Source organism: Pinus tabuliformis, chromosome J (assembly GCF_031772625.1).
Source record: "Pinus tabuliformis cultivar Carrire ecotype Pingquan chromosome J, CPIR1, whole genome shotgun sequence".
Taxonomy (NCBI): Eukaryota; Viridiplantae; Streptophyta; class Pinopsida; order Pinales; family Pinaceae; genus Pinus; species Pinus tabuliformis.
Window position 1 is genome coordinate 231,411,975 of NC_142295.1, and position 12,821 is coordinate 231,424,795.

The following is a 12,821-nucleotide window of genomic DNA, read 5'->3' on the forward strand; positions in this document are numbered from 1 at the left end:
ATCAAACTGATAATGAATTAAGTTAGCAAAAAATATTAATTTTTGTTTTCTTAATTTTTTATAAAATATTGATTATTTAATTATTTTTAAAGTTGTTTTATTTTTCAGTGGTCCTACCATGTTTGTTTTTCAAGGGTTTTTCAAATTCGTGTTTTTTATTTTTCTCTACAATGTTTTTTTTTTTCATAATGAAAATTTTAATTTTCTAAAATTTAAAATAACAATATTAAGTAAATAAAAAATATATTAAAACATAAAAAAATCAAATATGAAAAAATATATGAAAAAAAAAGACAAAAAAAAATCAAACATCATGTTAAAGAAGAAAAAAATCAAAATTAACACACAAACACACACATATATAAAGAAATAAAATTTGTCCTTGAGGGGCCAAGGCGGAGAGGGGGTGCATTTGTTTATTTATTTTAATTTTGAAATTTTCAATGTTTTTATTTTTTTATTTTTTAAAATATTTCATTTTTAATTTTTTTTTTTAATATGGTTATTTAATTTAATTTATTATTATTATTAAATATTGTTTTTTATTTTAATGATATTTTTTTATGTTTCTTTGTTTGTTTGTTTTTTTTTGTTTTCTTTTATTTATTTATTTATTTTTTTTAATGATTTTTTTTAGTTATCTAATTTGGTTTTATTTTTTATTTATTGTTTTGTACTTTTGGTATTAATTTCTTTTCATTTCTCAAATTATGTTTTTATGGAAATATTTTCTTGTTTTTCATATATATATATATATATATATATATATATATATATATTGATCACATATACTGCAATTTTACTACTATCCTCTCCACTACCATTAACAACTTCTCTAAGGAGGTATCATATAATAAGAACAATAGGACTTCCAACCCGTGGTATGACAATGATTGTAAATCTGCGAGGAAAACGATTAGAGATGCTCCCAACAAAACTATTAAGGATGAAAAAATCAAGGTGTACAAAGCTCTTATCAAAAGGAAAAAAAGAGAGTATATAAACAAGAGGCAAGATCATCTTCTTAACCTCTCTAAAGTTGAGCCTAGAAAGTTTTGGAGGAACATTCTTGTCTGTAAATCGAAAGAAAATAATCTGATCCCCTTAAAGGAATGTGATGTCTATCTTAGGAATCTTTATGACTCCTCGGACACCATGAGCTACATCAAAAGCACTCCTATAGAGGGAGATACCTTTTCTTTGGAGGACATGGAATTTGGGATTAAGAAGCTTGATATGGAAAGCTAGGGATATTGAAGGGTACCAAGCTAAAATTCTCAAAATTGGGAGGTCCATCCTCACCCCGCACTTGCACAATCTCCTCAACTTGGTAGTTAAACAAGGCTTCCCTAAGCTGTGGACGCAAAGCCTTATCATGCCTATATTTAAAAGTGGGGATAAAAATGTTCCCTCTAACTATAGGACTATCATGATTAGCCACATTTTAGCCAAGCTGTATGGGCTCATTCTGGAAAAGAAGATTAACACTTGGCTTGAAATCCATGGTAAAAGCGCCACTAGACAAGCTGGAATTAGAAGGCATCACTCTATGATCAACCACCTTTTCATTCTTAGGATCGTTGTCGAGGATTTTGTAACAGTAAGAATGATCTCTTCTGTTGTTTTGTTGAATTTAGAAAATCTTTTGACATGGTTCCTCGAGAGAAGTTATGGAAAAGGCTTGATGAGATAATGGTTCCTCCCAAGTTAAGGGTCAATGTTATTAGATTATACGAGAATGTTATTTCCAAGCTTAAGACCACCGAGGGTTGGTCTACTGATATTAAATGCAACATCGATGTTATGCAAGGGTATCCCATATCCCCTACCCTTTTTAGCCTTTACATTGACAAGTTTGAGGAATGTTTAGAAGTTGCTGGTTGTGAAGGACCCAAGCTCACTGACATAGTCATTACTCTTCTTCTTTATGCTGATGATATCGTTCCTCTTTCCAGGAGTCTTGACAATCTTAATAAGCAACTTAACACCCTCCAAGATTAATGTTCCAAGATGGGTATGACTGTTAATACTAACAAGACTAAAGTTATGATTATTAAATCCAAGAAGACCGCCTATGATAATTTCACGTATGATAACAACTACTTAGAGAATGTTTCTTCTTACAAATATTTAGGTATTGACATCCACCATTAACTCAACTGAAACTATAGCATTGAGAAAAGGATTATAGGAGGTTGGAAAGCTTACTATAAGCTTGAAAACAATTGTAAGATGACTGATCTTTAGGTTTGGAGTAAAAAAAAGCTCCTCTTTGAGAATCTCGTCACCCCTGTTATTTTATATGGATGTGAGGTGTGGGGCTGCATTATATTTAGAGATTCATGGAGAAATATTGAAATGTTCCAAAAGCAATTCATAACATTCAACCTCAATATTAAAGCTAATACTCCCTACCCTATTATCTTAATTGAGTCTAGCCTTTCCCCCATTGAATACATGACTTTGTTTATGTGTTTGATGTATAAGAGGAGGTTGTACAACATGGAAGCTAAGAGACTCCCAAAAATTGCTTCTAACTCTAGTCAGAACCACCTTCGACTCAAGTAAGGGTGGCATAATGATGCCATGTCCTGGCTTGATCATTGGGAGATAAAGGAGGAGATCATCTTGGAGAATAATGATAATATTAAGAACACCATTACTTCTAAATTTAAGGATAAGTTGTGGAGTGATAAGGAGTTAGAGGGGAAACTAAAGTTAAGATACGATAAGGAGGTTATCAACCCCACACTTGCTAACTAAGATTGCCTTTCTATCTAACCAACACTAAGAAGATAATGAATATTGCGAGGATTAGAACTAATTCTCATGATCTTCAGAGTGAAACTGGACATTGGTCTATTCCAAAGATACCTTGGGATGAGAGAATATGCCTCCTTTGCAATACTAAGAGAGTCGAAGATGAAAAGCATTTTATCTTAGATTGTCCGGACCTTACTCACATCCACTCTTATTTCCAAAAAAAATTCCCCACGACCAACCTCCTCGACTTGTTCAGTCAACAAAACTACTGTGACCTCGAAATGCTTCTTTCCCTCCTTTTTGATCACATAAATAAAATTTTAAATAATCCTAATTAACCGTTTCTTTCTTAAGGCCCGATAGACCATATTGGTCTTAGTGGACGTTAATCATCATCATCATCATACATATATATATATATATATATATATATATATTTTTTTTTTTTTTTTAAATTTTGATCTTTTAAAATTTATTTATTTTTACATTTTTTTATATTTGTTTTTTTTTTGTCTTTTTAATATATTCTTTTAGATTTGGTCTTTTTATTTTTTTATGTTTTACCATATATTTTTATTTACTTGTTATTATTTTTAAAATTTTTATTTTTTAGTTTTAATATTTTTTATTTTTATTTTTATTTTTTGTTTTGTTTTGTATTTTCTTATCTATTTATTGTTTTGTTTTATTTTAGTTTTTTTTACAGGGTCTGTTTCAATCTTCGACTAGCAACCTGACCCCATGATGTGTCAGTTTTATAGTTGATTTTAAAGTTTTTATTATAATGGATCAAATTTGCCTCCACAATGTGTCAATTTCATGGTTAATTTTTAGGTCTTCATTGCAATAAGTTGAGTTTGCCTAGACTACGTGTCAATTTGATGGTAGATTTTTAATTGCAATGTGTCAAGTTGTCTTAGCTTAAGATTTTAAAATAACTATACTTTTAGCATTTAAAAAAGAAATTACTCTTGGTATAATGACTCTTTCATTTAGGTGTTCATTTTTAAAGTTTTTTTAGTCATATAATTTTTCCATAATGTCATGGTTGAAATATGTTGAAAACTTAAGGTTTTCTGTAGTCATGATCTTTGGTTTTAATTCCATGGTTGAAAAATTATCAAAATTTTAAGGTTTTTCTGAGTCATGGTATTTTATTTTTAATGATATGATTGAAAACAATTATAAGTATTTTATCTTTAATACCATGGCTTAAAATTGTTGGAATTTTAAGGCTTTTCAGAGATGTGATATTTTATCTTTAATGCCATGCCTGGAAATTGTTGGAATTTTAAGGTTTTTCAGAGTCATGATATTTTATCTTTAACGCCATTTCTAAAAAATGTTGAAAATTTACCCTGAAAAAAAAGAAGAAGATGCTATTCCAACATCAACACTTTTTGTTTTTAGGGTGTCTTTGCACAAAAAATGGCTTTTATTGGTTTTTACTGCCATTTTTAAAAATTATTGAAAATTTACCCTGAAAAATAAAATTGTTGATGTAACATCAACAATTTTTGTTTTCAGACTATTTTTTCATTTCTTTTTGGAGTTTTTTGGCTAGAGTTCTCATTTTGAGTTTACAATTCTTGTTTGATCGATAAATTTGTTTGTTGATGAAAATCTAAAATTAAATTAAGAATGAATTTTGTAATAAAGTTATAAGAAAACATTAATTTAATAAAAAAATCTCAATTCACAAATATAAATGATGAAAGACTTAAATCAATTAAAAATATTGATTGACAAGTTTAGGAGCATTAAGAATCCATCTCAAGTTCCATTAGTCACAATCATTGAGAGCATTATTATCTAGATTGACTATGCCCTTAGTCAATTTACAAGTGTAAGTGAATATAAAGCCAAGATGAGAGAATTTTACTCTAGTCGTATTAATAAAGAGTAAGTTACATATTTGGATATCATCAAACAAATGATTGTGGAGTTATTTATTAATCCTAGATCTAACCAAATTCTTGATCCAAGGAAGATATGTCTTTGCATGGATTGGTGCACATTTGATCTAGGACAAGAGAATTGGATGAGTAATTGGTTTATGGATTTTGATAAAACTCCTTGTGATATAAGGGAGGTATCAATATATTTTCTTTGCAAATTATGAGTTGAGTTCATAATTGGTACCCATGTGAACTATTCTAACATTATTATGTTCCAAGTGTAGGTTTTAACCCCATATAGAAATTACCTGCATATGAATTCTAAAACACAGAAAATAAACAATGTAAGAGCATAACACATAAAACACATATACACAAAGATTTTCCCCTGGATCCCAAAACCGGGACTACCAGCTTGATTTTTCATTATCTTCCTTTCAATGTTACAATACATATTTATACATCCTGAAGCATCCAATACCATGGACCGAAAACCATCGCGTCCAAAACCATGGACCGAAAAACCATCGTGTCCAAAACCATGTGCGAAAATCATGCACAAAACCATAGGTAGGTTCGCCCAACCTAACATAGGGTCCAAAACCAAAATTTTCTGGGGCGCTGCCCTGGACCCCATAGAGTGGGGTTACCTGCAACCCTCAAACCCCTTGTGACTCCCCCCGCTACACAATCGGTGCAACGAAGGGGGGGCTCTGGCCCCCTCTAACCCCCTGGTTAACTATGTGGGCTAGTCGTGGAAAGAATATAACACAACCCAACATTCTCCCACTTCTTGTTTTCTTTCCACAAGGGGCCACAAGAGAGCTTAGTCATTTATCCAGCCCTGTAATGCCCATTGTTTCTCTAACCCAAGATAACTTCTCAGAGCTCACAGATTTTGTCAATGCATCTGTAGTATTCTTTAAAGTGTCCACCTTAACTAGCAACACCTTTTTGTCTTCTATCATATCCCTCACAAAGTGATATTTAACATCAATGTGCTTTGTCTTTAAGTGATAAGCACGGTTCTTCGCCAAGAAAATTGCACTTTGGCTGTCACATTCTGTCCTTATAGCTCCCTGTACTAACCCCATACTTGAACACAATCTCTGCAACCAATCTGCTTCCTTGCTTGCATGATTGGCTGCCATGTATTCTACCTTTGTAGTTGATAGTGCCACTACTGATTGTTTCTTACTCATCCAACTGACTGCACCTCCAAATAGGTTAAACACATACCCACTTGTAGATCTTCTCTGATCCATATCTCCAACCCAGTCTGCATCAACAAAGCCACGAATATCCAACACTCTGTCCAATCCTAGTCTTCCTTGGTAGCACAAACCATAATCACTACTGCCTTACAAATACCTGAAAACCCACTTCATTGCTATCTAATGCTCCTTTCCTGGTTTTGACATAAACTTGCTCAATACTCCCACTACATGTGCAATGTCTGGTCTAGTATAGACCATTGCATACATCAGGCTACCGATTGCACTTGCATATGGAACACGGGACATGTCCTCTTCCTCTTCTTGTGTCTTGGGACATTGTTCAACAAATAACTTTACACCTACACGAATAGGAACCTTCATCGGTTTACTATCTTGCATATTAAATCTTTGCAATATTGTCTCGACATACTTCCTCTGGTTTAACCAAAGCTTCCTCTTTTTCCAATCTCTTTTAATTTCCATGCCCAAAATATAGTTTGCAGCACCAAGATCTTTCATGTCAAATTTGGAGGACAATTGGGTCTTCAAATCCTAGATAATTTCTTTGTCATTTCCAACCAACAACATATCATCCACATACAAGACAAAATAAATAACATGGTCACCAATTAAGGTAAAATACACACAGTGATCTGCTTTGCTTCTAGTGAAGCCAAATCCCCATATAAATGTATAAAATTTCTGATACCACATCCTTGGTGACTGTTTTAACCCATACAGATACTTCTTTAACTTGCATACCAGTTCTTTCTTGCCCTTCACCGCAAAGCCTTCAGGTTGCTTCATGTAGATTTCCTCTTCCAGATCCCCGTGAAGAAATGTTGTCTTCACATCCATCTGTTCTACCTCAAAATCAAAAGCAACAGAAACAGATAAAAGTAATCTAATAGAAGTTACCTTGGCAATAGGAGAAAAAATATCACCAAAATCAATTCTCGGCACTTGGGAATAACCTTTTGCTACAACTGAGCTTTGTATTTCTCCACCTTTCCTTCTGTATTTGTCTTCTTCTTGAACACCCATTTGCTGCCAATGGGTTTCCTTCCAGATGGTAACTCCACCAGATCCCAAGCCTCATTTTTGTGCAAAGATGCCATTTCATGAACCATGGCCTCTTTCCAGAGTTTTCCATCCTCTGAATCTACTACTTCCTTCACAGTTCTGGGATCAACATCAGTAATAGATAAAGAAAAATTTGAACGGAAAGCTGATGGACTATACCTTTCTGGATGCCTTCTATCTCGAACTGATCTTCTCACACCCAGAGTTTGTGGCTCTTCATCTTCTGATTCCTCCTCTGCTACAGAGTTTGATTCTTCCTCCTTTAGCTCAAACTCTATCTTCTCAGGTTCCCTTGGTTGGACTTCATGTTTAATAACATCTTTCACCTCTCTGAACACCACATCTTGACTGTACACAACCTTCCTTGTTACTGGGTTCCAAAGCTTATAACCCTTTAAACCATCCTTATACCCAATAAAGATGCACTTTTCAGATTTACTATCCAACTTGGTTCGTTTCTCCTTTGGAACATGTACATATGCATCACATATAAATAACCTCTGATGTGAAAGTGAGGGTTTCTTACAAGTCCATACCTCTTGTGGAGTTTTATCCTCCAACGCTGATGAAGGTGATCTTTTGACCAAGTAAGATGATGTCTCCATCGCCTCTCCCCAGAATTCTTATCCTAACCTAGCACCACTAAGCATGCTTCTTTCCCTTTCCATTAATGTCTTGTTCATTCTTTCTGCAACTCCATTTTGCTGAGGTGTATATGGAGTAGTCTTCTGCCGTGCTATACCACACTTCTTACAAAATTCTTCAAATTACTTACTGCAAAACTCTCCATTGTTATCTGTCCTCAGCACCTTTATCTTCTTCTCTATCTGGTTTTCCACCAGAGCCTTAAATTCTTTAAACTTGTCAAAGACTTCATATTTCTTCTTAAGGAAATATATCCATGTATTCTTTGAGAAGTCATCTATAAATGATACATAGTACACAGACTTACCTAGTGATGGAACCTTCACAGGTCCAAACACATCACTGTGCACAAGCTCTAATATCTGTTTCACCCTCTTACCACCAGAGGGGAAACTCACCCGATTCTGCTTCCCATATACATAATTTTCACAGAAATCAAAATCCAGAGAGCTATTACTCATACCTTCTACCATACCTTTACCATGAAGTATTCGAAGGCCCTTCTCTCTAATATGTCCAAGACTTTGATGCCACATCATGGTCTTCTCTCCAGATACCACTAGCTTTTCTACTCCACTTTCAGGAACCACAGAACTATTGCACCCATCAACAACAATGCTACCTTACAGCTTGTACAGAGTTCCAGTCCCAACTCCCCGCATCAATACCAGTGCTCCCCAAACCATCTTGCAAGTATCCTTCTCAAACACTGTTTTTACACTTGCATCATCCAACTTGCTTACATAAATTATATTTTTGGCCAATGTAGGAATATGCAAAACACCTGGAAGTGTTCTAACCCTTCCACCTTGCAACTTCAACTTTACTTTTCTGCGACTAACAATTCTAGCCTTCCTATCATCCCTTAAGAAGACATCACCACCATCGTATTTCTCATACTTGCAAAACCACTCTCTATGGGGAGTGAAGTGAAAGGATGTACCCGAGTCAATCAATCATGCCTCATGATATACATGTGTACTTGAAGAAGCCAAGTACACATCCCCACATTCATTTGAGGTGGTTTCGCCTCTGCAGAAGGAGCATTATTAGATCCCTTTCCTTTATCAGGAGCTTTAGATTTACAGTTCCTTTTGTAGAGCCCTTCCTTTCCGCATTTCCAACACACCACTTTTACAGGTTTTCCTGGAGATTTAGATCTCCCTCTAGATTTAGATCTCCCACTCGATGACTTATTTTTGTTTCTGTTCTAGGACCGTCCTCATACAGATAATGCATCACCATTATGGCTCTCCATATTTTTCCATCTCATCTCCTCCGTTAGTAAGGATGAGACTATTTCATCAAACTGTAAGGCAGTTGGATTGCTACCTATTGCAATAACCAGACTATGCACTTATCTTCATCTGAAATTTTGATATCAATAGACGATAACTGACTTAGCACGGTATTAAACGCATTCAAATGCTCTACCACCATGTCTCCATCTTTCATCCTCAGGTTATATAGCGTTTTCCATAGGAACAGTTTATTCACCAGAGACTTAGATTGGTACAAAGTCCCTAACTTGCCCCACAAAGCCTTCATTGTAGCTTCCCCTGATACATTCAAAAATACTGAATCTGAGACACACAATCATATTATGCTCTTTGCCTTCCGATCCAACTTCTTCCATTCTTCATCGGACACTCCCGTTGGCTTAGTACCTGGATCTACTGCGATCCACTGATCTTTATCCACCAACAGATCCTCCATCTTGAGTTTCCACAACTCAAAACTCTCACCATTAAATTTCTCGATCTCTATCTTTCCACTGCTCGCCATATTGTTTCACCACCATAATCGATCGTGCAGATCTCCCACTAAATATTTTCTACCACAGGCTTGAGCGAAACCCCTCAGCAACAAAGGCATCCCCTTGAAGCCAAAAACAGCTCTGATACCAAATGTAGGTTTTAACCCCATACAAAAATCACCTGCATATGAATTATAAAACACAGAAAATAAAAAATGCGAGAGCATAACACATAAAATGCATATACACCGAGATTTTCCCCTTGATCCCAAAACCGAGACTACCAGCTTGATTTTTCATTATGTTCCTTTCAATGTTACAATACATATTTATACATCCCAAAGCATCCAATACCATGGACCGAAAACCATCGCGTCCAAAACCATGGACCGAAAACCATCACGTCCAAAACCATTGACCGAAAACCATCGCATCCAAAACCATGTGCGAAAATCATGCACAAAAGCATAGGTAGGTTCGCCCAACCTAACATAGGGTCCAAAACCAAAATTTTCTTGGGCAACGAGTGGGGTTACCTACAACCCTCAAACCCCCTGTGACTCCCCACGCTACGCAATCGGTGCAACGAAGGGGGGGCTCTGCTCCCCTCTAACTCCCCGGTTAACTACGTGGGCTAGTCGTGGAAAGAATATAACACAACCCAACACCAAGGGGTTGGTATTGACTCTATTTTTGATTGACCAAATTCAAAGCTTAATCCATTGAGAAGGCCACTTGATCATAAGTATATTCTCACCCCCTCCCACTAGCATCTCAACTTTGGATTGCCTTGATGAAACTAGCATCATGATAACACACCACAAGTAGTTTAGTGCAACACAGTTCATTTGTGGCAACCTCTAGATAATATCCATTAGAGGAGTGCCTTAGACCTCTAGGTGTAGGGTCATCAGGCCACACTGATGATAAAAAATTGAATCTGTGTAGCCAAGCTAATATTTTTTGTTCATGTTTAGTTGCACCACATCTATTCTTTCATTGTAGTCATACTTTCTATGGCTCAAAGGAGGATCCTATCCATGAGAGATCTATAAATCAGGTTGTACAATTTTTAATTGATGCTAAATCATTGGTCATATATTTAATTGCATAATTGAAAAATATTTAATAATCATAACTTTAAAGTACTATTTTTTACTTTTCTACTTTTAATGCGAAATTCATTATCTTAGTTTAGTCCAATTTGATGTTTTTTGTACTAATAAAACATATTATAAATTTTTATGCAACTGTTGTTTTTCCTTTTCCATTTACCTTATATATCCACCCAATTCCATCTTTCACCTATTCCATTTAGTTCACATCATATGCCAAATTCGATTATTCGATCTACACCCCAAGCCCTTGGCATTCCTAGTTCCTCCTCTATGGTGTTTCCCCCTATCATACAATGTATCACCTCGACTTCCTAGTATCCTTTTCTTTACACCCTTCCACCACCACCACATCTACTTTCCTTGCACCAATTTGTCATGATACCCCTCCTATCAATGCATCCATTATTACAACAACTAGAAATGCAACTAATGTAGCTACACCTATATTTGTTGCACTTACAATTTATACAACTATATTCTCCATAGTCCCTATCATTTCTTTAGATTAAGGTGTCCAATTAAGTGCCCCAACTTTTATCAGTGCAACCATTACTATAGAAATAAGTATGACACCTAATATAACTATTTCTATGGTGTTTTCATCTATAGTTTTTATAAGTTGATTTGAATTTAAACAGGAACACAACAAATTACAGATATAACCATAAATACAAAGATGCAACAGAAATAACACTTCATTTCATTAATATCAAATACTGAAATATGTTTACAAACATAATGGAAATAAGACTAGCTTGGGCGATGGTAGCTTATCTCTGAGAAGATATTGGGCATCTACATGCCTCTGAATTGTGTTACAATGAGGCTCACGGGCCTATTTATTATTGAAAAACATGATAAAACTATATACAATCAAAACCCTAACCCATGAGATGTAATGCCAAGAGTTTGTGGGCCCTGTTGGGGTTAGTTGGGCAACTAACTTCCCGGGGTCATAACATGGTCATATTATCTTTGTTTTGTGTGTATGATACCTTGTTGGAAAGGTCTCTTTGAGCACTACAGGTTTTACTGCAAGCCCCTGCCAACAAATATGGGCCTACAATGTACCTCAAAAAAATAAGGCGTTTAGGGGGTCAAAACTGATCCATAAGTTCATGAACCAAACAACTACTAAAAATAGTCAATGCTGAAATAAATAAGGAAACAAAAGAAAATAACTGGAGATCTAGGTGGGATAGGTGGGTATAAACTGACTAGAGATCTAGGTGGATAGTGGATCTCTTCAGAATACAAACAATGGTCTCAATGACATTAGATATTTGAACATCCTCTTGTTTGTGATTTCCACTAGTTGCATGCTTATGAGCATCTTCTTGCAAAGTGGGTATAAAAATTTTGCATTCCTCATGAACAAAAACTTCACAAGCTTGAGGTAATGAACATGTAATGAAGTCCTCCTTGGAACACCTTCATGTGCCCCCTTGGCTTTAGAGAATTCTCCATCATGTTGTCCATAACCAAGACCCAAATACCTAGGCCTTTCCTCAACAACAATTGGCTCAATTATGCCTTGTGCATGTTTTCCTAACCATTTACCGTCATAACCCATATTCATCAATACTTTGGACCTTATTCCTCTAGTGTTTCTTTCGAAATCACCAAAACATTCATTTTGAGGGGAAATTGAAGATAAACTTGAATTGAATACCTCATTTTCATGCACATACTTGGCTAGGGTTTCCTTGGCCTCATGGAGTTGAATCTCCATCTCATGCATATTTTCAAGAAGCTCTTGCTTTTCCTCCTTCATGGAAATCAAATCCTATTGAAGTATAGTGTTCTGAATCCTATCTTCATTCATCTCTTGCACCATATCTCTCATGATGATAAGCTCTTGCAATATCTCTTTATCAAAGAGTCTTGCTAAGAAAGATGGATTAGAAACATCACTTGTTGAAGCTACCATCACACTTGTAATGCATCAAAAAGCTTCAAAAAGTTTCTCAACAAAGAAGCATCTCAGAGCATCTCCCTTCTTTAGCTTACACACATAAACTTGCACATAATTAAATTCTCCTTGCACAAATACAAAACCAATAACTAATTTTCTAGCTAACCTTGGCAAACCATCTTAGGGTTAAAATGAGCTAACCTTGCTCTAATACCAACTTGATCTGAATGTTGGGAAAACTTGTTAATGCTATGCAAGCTCCCTCATCAATATTAAAAAAAAATGTGTTTAGGATCATCTCAAATTAACCAAAATGTGAGGAATTATGTGTCAAGTATTGAGTGTCTTTTATGAGCAATTTATGAGGTTAATTAGCTATTTAAAACACATATACAACAATTAAATTGTAGAGAAGTAAAACACAAC